Source organism: Grampus griseus, assembly GCF_964374135.1.
Source record: "Grampus griseus genome assembly, chromosome: 4".
NCBI lineage: Eukaryota > Metazoa > Chordata > Mammalia > Artiodactyla > Delphinidae > Grampus > Grampus griseus.
The window spans coordinates 69,043,050-69,052,399 of record NC_138997.1 but is presented as its reverse complement, the minus strand read 5'-3'; positions in this window follow the sequence as shown (position 1 = coordinate 69,052,399).

Genomic DNA, 9,350 nt, shown 5'->3' with positions numbered 1-9,350 from the left:
CTGTATCCACTAGCAGTCACTACCATTTTCCCCCAACTTCTCTCCCCTCTCTAGCCCTAGGCAACCACTAATCCACTTTCTGTCTCGATAGATTTGCCTGTTCTGGACATTTTGTATAAATGGGATCATATAATATGTAGCCTTTTGTGATTGACTTCTTTCATTTAGCATAATATTTTCAAAGTTCATCCATGTTGTAACATGTATCAATAATTCATTCCTTTTTATTCCCAAATAATACTCGATGATATGGATATTTCACATTTTATCTAACCATTCATCAGTTGATGGATGTTTGGTTGTTTCCACTTCAGGCTATTATAATGATACCGCTATGAACATCCATGTACGAGTTTTTGTGTAGACATATGCTTTCATTTCTTTTGAGTATATGCCTAGGAGTAGAGTTGCTGGATAATATGGAACCCTATGTTTAACCTTTTGAGAAACTAACAGACTATTTTCCAAAGTGGTTACACCATCTTACAGTGTAGGAAGGTTATATTTGTTATTATCCCTTGCATTTTTTAATGTCCTCTATTTATTATGATTTCATGTTGTTCCTTTAATTTTGTTTCCTATCTTTTGCTGAATTGATCAGATTCATAAGTTAAAAATCCTACTTCAATTGTAATAATGTTTACCCTTAGGTTTTTTTGGGGTTTTTTTTGCGTTACGCGGGCCTCTCACTGTTGTGGCCTCTCCCGTTGCGGAGCACAGGCTCCGGACGCGCAGGCTCAGCGGCCATGGCTCACGGGCCCAGCCGCTCCGCGGCATGTGGGATCTTCCCGGACTGGGGCACGAACCTGTGTCCCCTGCATTGGCAGGCGGACTCTCAACCACTGCGCCACCAGGGAAACTCCCAACCCTTAGGTTTTTATGAATGTATTTAAACATATATTTTCTGTCCATGGCAAGAACCCAAAGCAATCTTTTTCTTCTCTTCGCCAGTACCATGACTGCTAACTCTTCTCCCTGATCCCCTACCATTGCTGCTTATTGATCTCAACTCTGTTTTCTTTGTCATCTTAAAACAAATAAGAGTCACATAAGGGATGAAACCTATTGCTGAACTGTACTGAAAGTTCAGTACAAAGTTCTAGACTTTCAATAAGAAAGATAACAATTCTCAAACTCCTCGAATCCTACAGCTTGAGATTGGTAAATCTTTCAAATAGAAAAAAAAAATTGATTTCTTTTTGGGCGTTGCCTTTTAAAGTTTCTTTTAAATGTTCTATATTGAGATTCTCTGGTGGTGCAGTGGTTACAAATCCGCCTGCCGATGCAGGGGACACGGGTTTGAGCCCTGGTCCAGGAAGATCCCACATGCCGCGGAGCAACTAAGCCCGTGTGCCACAGCTACTGAGCCTGCACTCTAGAACCCACAAGCCACAACTACTGAAGCCTGTGCGCCTAGAGCCCGTGCTCCGCAACAAGAGGAGCCACTATAATGAGAAGCCCGTGCACCGCAACGAAGAGTAGATCCCGCTCACCACAACTAGAGAAAGCCCGCACACAGCAATGAACAGCCAAAAATAAACACAACACAGCCAAAAATAAAATAAATAAAGTTATTTTTTAAAAAGTTCTATATTTATTTATCTGTAAATTTTGGAAATGTTAACTCCTGAAAAATGGAAAGTGAGTGGGATAATGTTTGGGCAAACAAAATGTGGAGTTTTTTAGGGAGAAAGACGTTACATAAATCCAAAGCCAGTGAAGAAAATCAAAAGCTATGATTTCTTTTGAAAATACGATATAGTGAATTTGGCTCAGTAGATTTTTGTCAAGTATAAAAACCTGGTTTTCAGAGTGAGTTTGAATTTTTATGGTTACACATAATTCCTTCAAATGGGCTGTAGTGGAATGCTATCTCATGCCCATTGGTCTCTTTGAGAGTGTTTTAATGTACTTACATGCATTCTTGCTGTCAAAATCATGTAAACCTCTTGCCTTTTACTTCAGTGTAAATGCTTTTGTAGTTTAAATGAGCTTTTAAAGACTTCTGCCTTATAATTTAAAACTCAGGCTCTCAGCATTGATGGAAGGACTAAAAAATATCTCAGCACATTACACAATAGTTTATGGTTCTATTAGAAATAACAAATGGCTCAGCTAGTCAACAATACTTATCAAGCCTCAGTTTTAAAGCAGTGTACTAAATACTATGGAAACTTACAGAGAAATCCTTCATGAATCCAAATTCTAATAACATATATCAAAAAATAGAGAAAAATCAAAGCAGTACTTGAAAGCATAACTTAGTGGTTAAATTTGCAAGCTCCAAGTCAGCCTCACATCCCCATTTGTTACTGCTGATGATGGATAAGTCAGCTTCAGTTTGAACATATGTAGAATGGAGAATATAGTAATAGTACCTGCCTCATAGGCTGGGAAAGTTTAAATAGGATAAAACATGTTTATATGCTCCGTAGAGTAGCTGATACATAGTAAGCATTCAGTAGATGTAAGCAGTTGTTTTTAGTAATTTTTAAATTATTAAAAATTATATATATCCAGAAACTGATCAAATCATACATGTACACATTAACAAATCATAGTAAAATGAGCTCTGATGGAATCACTCCAGTGGCAAGAAATGGAACAGTGCCAGCCTCTAGAAACCCACTCTCTGTGCATCTTCCCCATCGTAGCTCATTCCCCCCCTGCCTCCACTATCTAGACATCTGTTATAACCATTTTCTTACTTAAAGTTTTACCACCTAAACAATATATTTTAGTTTTGACTATTTTTGGACTCTATTAAATGATTGTATTTTGCTGCTTTCATTCAGCACTGTCCTTGAGAACCATCCTTGTGGATGAGTGTTGCTCTAATTCATTCCTTTTCATCGCTGTATGGTATTCCACTATATAAATATATAAACAGTTTATTGGTCTGTTTTATTATTGATGGATATATAAGCTATTTTCAGTTTTTGATTCTTTTTTTTTTTGCGGTACGCGGGCCTCTCACTGTTGTGGCCTCTCCCGTTGTGGAGCACAGGCTCCGGAAACACAGGCTCAGCAGGCATGGTTCACGGGCCCAGCTGCTCCGCGGCATGTGGGATCCTTTCAGACTGGGGCATGAACCCGTGTCTCCTGCGTTGGCAGGCGGACTCTCAACCACTGTGCCACCAGGAAAGCCCATCAGTTTCTGATTCTTAAAAACAGTGCCACTATGAACATCATGGTCCTCATATTCAAGAGATTCTCTAGGAATGCAGTTGCTGAGTCATAAAGGATATGCATCTTCAATTTTCTGAGATAAAGCTGAACATTTTTCTAAAATTGTTCTTCAAATTTTCTGTCTCATTAGCCCTGAATGAGGGTTTCTGTTACTTCATATGCTCACAAATACCTGGTATTAGTTAGACTTTTTTTTAGTATAAATTTATGTATTTATTTATGTATTTATGGCTGCATTGGATCTTTGTTGCTGTGTGTGGGCTTTCTCTAGTTGCAGTGAGCAGGGGCTACTGTTCATTGTGGTGCACGGGCTTCTCATTGTGGTGGCTTCACTTGTTGTGGAGCACAGGCTCTAGGCGCATGGGCTTCAGTAGTTGTGGAACATGGGCTTAGTTGCTCTGAGGCATGTGGAATCTTCCCAGACCAGGGGTCGAACCCATGTCCCCTGCATTGGCAGGCAGATTCTTAAGCACTGAGCCACCAGGGAAGTCCAAGTTAGACTTTTAATTTGTACAATCTGGTATGTAGATTATATTATTGGAACTCATTTTCTTTTTTACATCTTTATTGGAGTATAATTGCTTTACAATGGTGTGTTAGTTTCTGCTTGATAACAAAGTGAATCAGTTATACATATACATATGTTCCCATATCTCTTCCCTCTTACGTCTCCCTCCCTCCCACCCTCCCTATCCCACCCCTCCATGCGGTCACAAAGCACCGAGCTGATCTCCCTGTGCTATGCGGCTGCTTCCCACTAGCTATCTACCTTACGTTTGGTAGTGTATATATGTCCATGCCCCTCTCTCGCTTTGTCAAAGCTTACCCTTCCCCCTCCCCATATCCTCAAGTCCATTCTCTAGTAGGTCTGTGCCTTTATTCCTGTCTTACCCCTAGGTTCTTCATGACATTTTTTTTTCTTAAATTCCATATATATGTGTTAGCATATGGTATTTGTCTTTCTCTTTCTGACTGACTTCACTCTGTATGACAGACTCTGGGTCTATCCACCTCATTACAAATAGCTCAATTTCGTTTCTTTTTATGGCTGAGTAATATTCCATTGTATATATGTGCCACATCTTCTTTATCCATTCATCCGATGGACACTTAGATTGTTTCCATCTCTGGGCTATTGTAAATAGAGCTGCAATGAACATTTTGGTACAAGACTCATTTTGAATTATGGTTTTCTGGTATATGCCCAGTAGTGGGATTGCTGGGTCATATGGTAGTTCTATTTGTAGTTTTTTAAGGAACCTCCATACTGTTTTCCACAGTGGCTGTATCAATTTACATTCCCACCAGCAGTACAAGAGGGTTCCCTTTACTCCACACCCTCTCCAGCATTTATTGTTTCTAGATTTTTTGATGATGGCCATTTTGACTGGTGTAAGATGATATCTCATTGTAGTTTTGATTTGAATTTCTCTAATGATTAATGAAGTTGAGTATTCTTTCATGTGTTTGTTGGCAGTCTGTATATCTTCTTTGGAGAAATGTCTATTTAGGTCTTCTGCCCATTTTTGGATTGGGTTGTTTGTTTTTTTGTTATTGAGCTGCATGAGCTGCTTGTAAATTTTGGAGATTAATCCTTTGTCAGTTGCTTCATTTGCAAATATTTTCTCCCTTTCTGAGGGTTCTCTTTTGGTCTTGTTTATGGTTTCCTTTGCTGTGCAAAAGCTTTGAAGTTTCATTAGGTCCCATTTGTTTATTTTTGTTTTGATTTCCATTTCTCTGGGAGGTGGGTCAGAAAGGATCTTGCTGTGAGTTATGTCATAGAGTGTTCTGCCTATGTTTTCCTCTAAGAGTTTGATAGTTTCTGGCCTTGCATTTAGGTCTTTAATCCATTTTGAGCTTATTTTTCTGTATGGTGTTAGGGAGTGATCTAATCTCATACTTTTACATGTACTTGTCCAGTTTTCCCAGCACCACTTATTGAAGAGGCTGTCCTTTCTCCACTGTACATTCCTGCCTCCTTTTATGAAAGATAAGGTGACCATATGTGCGTGGGTTTATCTCTGGGCTTTCTATCTTGTTCCATTGATCTATCTTTCTGTTTTTGTGCCAGTACCATGCTGTCTTGATTACTGTAGCTTTGTAGTATAGTCTGAAGTCAGGGAGTCTGATTCCTCCAGCTCCGTTTTTCGTTCTCAAGATTGCTTTGGCTATTCGGGGTCTTTTGTGTTTCCATACAAATTGTGAAATTTTTTGTTCTAGTTCTGTGAAAAATGCCAGTGGTAGTTTGATAGGGATTGCATTGAATCTGTAGATTGCTTTGGGTAGTAGAGTCATTTTCACAATTGATTCTTCCAATCCAAGAACATGGTATATCTCTCCATCTATTTGTATCATCTTTAATTTCTTTCATCAGTGTCTTATAATATTCTGCATACAGTTCTTTTGTCTCCTTAGGTAGGTTTATTCCTAGATATTTTATTCTTTTTGTTGCAATGGTAAATGGGAGTGTTTCTTTGATTTCACTTTCAGATTTTTCATCATTAGTGTATCGGAATGCCAGAGATTTCTGTTTATTAATTTTGTATCCTGCTACTTTACCAAATTCATTGATTAGCTCTAGTAGTTTTCTGGTAGCATCTTTAGGATTCTCTATGTATAGTATCATGTCATCTGCAAACAGTGACAGCTTTACTTCTTCTTTTCCGATTTGGATTCCTTTGATTTCCTTTTCTTCTCTGATTGCTGTGGCCAAAACGTCCAAAACTATGTTGAATAAGAGTGGTGAGAGTGGGCAACCTTGTTTTGTTCCTGGTCTTAGTGGAAATGCTTTCAGTTTTTCACCATTGAGGATGATGTTGGCTGTGGGTTTGTCATATATGGCCTTTATTATGTTGAGGAAAGTTCCCTCTATGCCTACTTTCTGCAGGGTTTTTATCATAAATGGGTGTTGACTTTTGTCGAAAGCTTTCAAACTTACAGAAAAGTTGCAAGTACAATACAAATAACCTTTTTCTTGAATCATTTGAGGATAATTTGCCAACATGATACTGTAATGTCCCAGAATACTTTAGTTTGTGTGTTCTACAAACAAGGACATTCTTTTATGCATCCATAATATAACCAACAAAATCAGAAAACTTACTTGATAACATCGTGACCATCCAATCTACAACCCCCCTACAGGTTTCACTAATTGTCTGACTTATGTCCTTTATGGTAAAAGGATCCAGTTTAGAACGCATACTGTGTATAGTTGCCACATATCTCTGGTCTCCAATCTGGAACCACTCTTGTCTTGACTCGCATGGCCTTGATACTTTTGCAAATATTAGTCCAGTTATTTTGTTGAATATCTCTCAGTTTATGATTGTCTATTGTTTCCTCATGATTAAATTCAAGTTAGATATCTTTCCAGGAGTATCACAGAAGATGGTCTACTATGTTCTTCTCATTGCATCCTATCCAGTGGCAGATGATTTTGATTCATCGTATTACTGCTGCAGCTGATGAACACTTGATTAAGGTTGTGACTGCTGAGCTTCTCCATCATACAATTACTCTTTCCTCTTTTTGTAATAAATAAGTGTTCTTGGCCAGTGAGAGCCACTTCAAGCTGGCTTGTCTTTTGGCCGTTCACCCTCTATTACTACTTCCTTACTTTCTGGCATCGACTCTCCATGCTAAGTCATCCTCCCATGGGAATGCACTCTTTGCCTATAGGTAACCGCTCCCAAATTTATTGCTTGCTCAGATTTCCCCTTTGAATTTCATCCCTGTCTATCCCATTGCCTATCTGGCATTTCCAGTTGGGTAGCTAATGGGCATCTTAAATTTTATTTGTTCAGAATACAGTTCCCGACATTACCCATTAAATGGGTTTCTCCCCTAGGCATCTCCATCTCATTCAGTTGCATCGTCATCTTCCTCAGGCCCAAGAAACCTAGATGTCAGCCTTTAGTCTTTGCTGTCTTCCCCACCACACCCAGATACGGACTGTCGGCAAGTTTTGTGCATATACCTCCTAAATATGCCTCACGTCTGTCTGTTTCTCTCCAGTTCCTCTTGGCTCACTCTTTCCTTCCTCTTGGATGTTTACAGTGGCCTCTTTACTGGTTTCTCCACTTTCATTCTTTTTTATTTTATTTTTTTAAAATTTTTTTTTGCAGTACACGGGCCTCTCACTGTTGTGGCCTCTCCCGTTGCGGAGCACAGGCTCTGGACGCGCAGGCTCAGCGGCCATGGCTCACGGGCCCAGCCGCTCCGCAGCATGTGAGATCTTCCCAGACCGGGGCACGAACCCGCGTCTCCAGCATCGGCAGGCGGACTCTCAACCACTGCGCCACCAGGGAAGCCCTCTCCACTTTCATTCTTGCTTCACTCAAGTCCATTTCCACACACCTTTTATCAGTGCACATCAGACCAGGTCACTTCCTTGCTTAAAACACTGTAATGTCTTCTTATCCCTCTCAGGATCCAGTCCAAACCCATGTAGCTCCACATGCTCTTACTTCTGCTTTGTTCTTCAACTCCATCTCGTGTTCCTCTTTCTCTTGCTAAAATGTGGAGAGCAAGGGCAACAGTCCCTTCTTTCAGTTCCTTAAACCTTCTAAGGTCTTTTCTACCTCAAGGCCTCATCTGAACATGTGTCCTCGTGCCCTTCACACAGTTGCACTTTTCTTAGCCTTCAGGTCTCACCTTAATTGTCCCCGCCTGAGATGGGTCTTCCTGGATTATCATTGAAGTTCATCTCTCCCCATACCTCATTACTCTCTACTAAACACCCTCTTTTCTTCATAGTACTTAACATGCTCTGAAGGCATTTGGTTCTTTACTTGCTTGTTGTTTTCTTTTCCCCATTAGACTGCAGGCTCAGGAGCATAGCAGCCTGTGCCCAAGTGCTAACAGAGCGTTAGAAGAAAGTAACAGTGGTTCAGTACTCAGTGCCACCAGAAATGAACACAGTGCTATTGCCTAAAAGAGGAAATACACCCTTTTTGAGGTATGGAGAAGAAGATTAAATGCTATTGTTGATGTAAGAGAATAAAATGATTTTTAGAAGCTAATTTCCCCAAAACTACAAAAGGCTGAGACAGGAAAACAGAATCAGTGAGAATCTATTAATAAACCATGATGAAATCTGCATCAGTGTGTTCTCTTACCTTTAAAATGAAAGACAGCTTCTTTTACAAGGCTGTAGAGCTTATGAGAGAGGCTTTTGAAAGCCAATCTCCCAACTTTCTTTGTGTAAATCATGGCTTCCAAGAAGGATGTACTGTACTTATATGCAGAGTGGAAAACTGAGCTCAGCAGAGATGCTCGTCACTATCTATAAGGTTTTTTGGTTTTTGTTTTTTGTTTTTTTTTTGCGGTACGCGGGCCTCTCACTGTTGCGGCCTCTCCCGTTGCGGAGCACAGGCTCCGGACGCGCAGGCTCAGCGGCCATGGCTCACGGGCCCAGCCGCTCTGCGGCATGTGGGATCTTCCCAGACCGGGGCATGAACCTGTGTCCCCTGCATCAGCAGGCGGACTCCCAACCACTGCGCCACCAGGGAAACCCTCTATAACGTTTTGTCAGGGCACATGGTTACTAGGTAAAGGGAAAACAATCAGCAGTAAGGAATAGGAACTCAGTTACTTTTCTAAGAGCTTTTTGTAACAGTTAGACCCATTGAGATCTGTTGTGAAGATTTGAGATTTTTACCTATTGATTTTTAAAAGTTTTTCAAAGCTAATTTTTTTGGTTAAAATAGAAATCTAATCCAATAATAATGATAACAAGAGCTGTTTCAGTCAACTCTTCTGTGATAACAAATAGCCCCCAAATTTCAGTGGCTTGCAAGGACAGAGGATTATTTCTTGCCCACGTTACATGTCTTTGTCAGATTGGCACTGAATCTGCTCCTGCGCCCTGTGTCTTTTCATTCTGTGATCCAGGCCAAAGGAGCAGCCTCTCTCTGGGACATGGTGTGCTCATGGCAAAGAGAGAGAGCCAGTGGAAACATGTATTGCCCATTAAAACTTCTGATCAGACATTGTCTATGTCATGTCTACTCATAGGCTAGTGGCCAAGGCGAGTCACATGGCGAAGCCCATTGTCAGTGGTTTGGGGATAAGTAATCCTCCTACAGCATCCTGCGAACCACATGGAACCAGTGGAGATACTAGGGCACATCCTGTGGCTACCTGAGGAACCAGGAAGG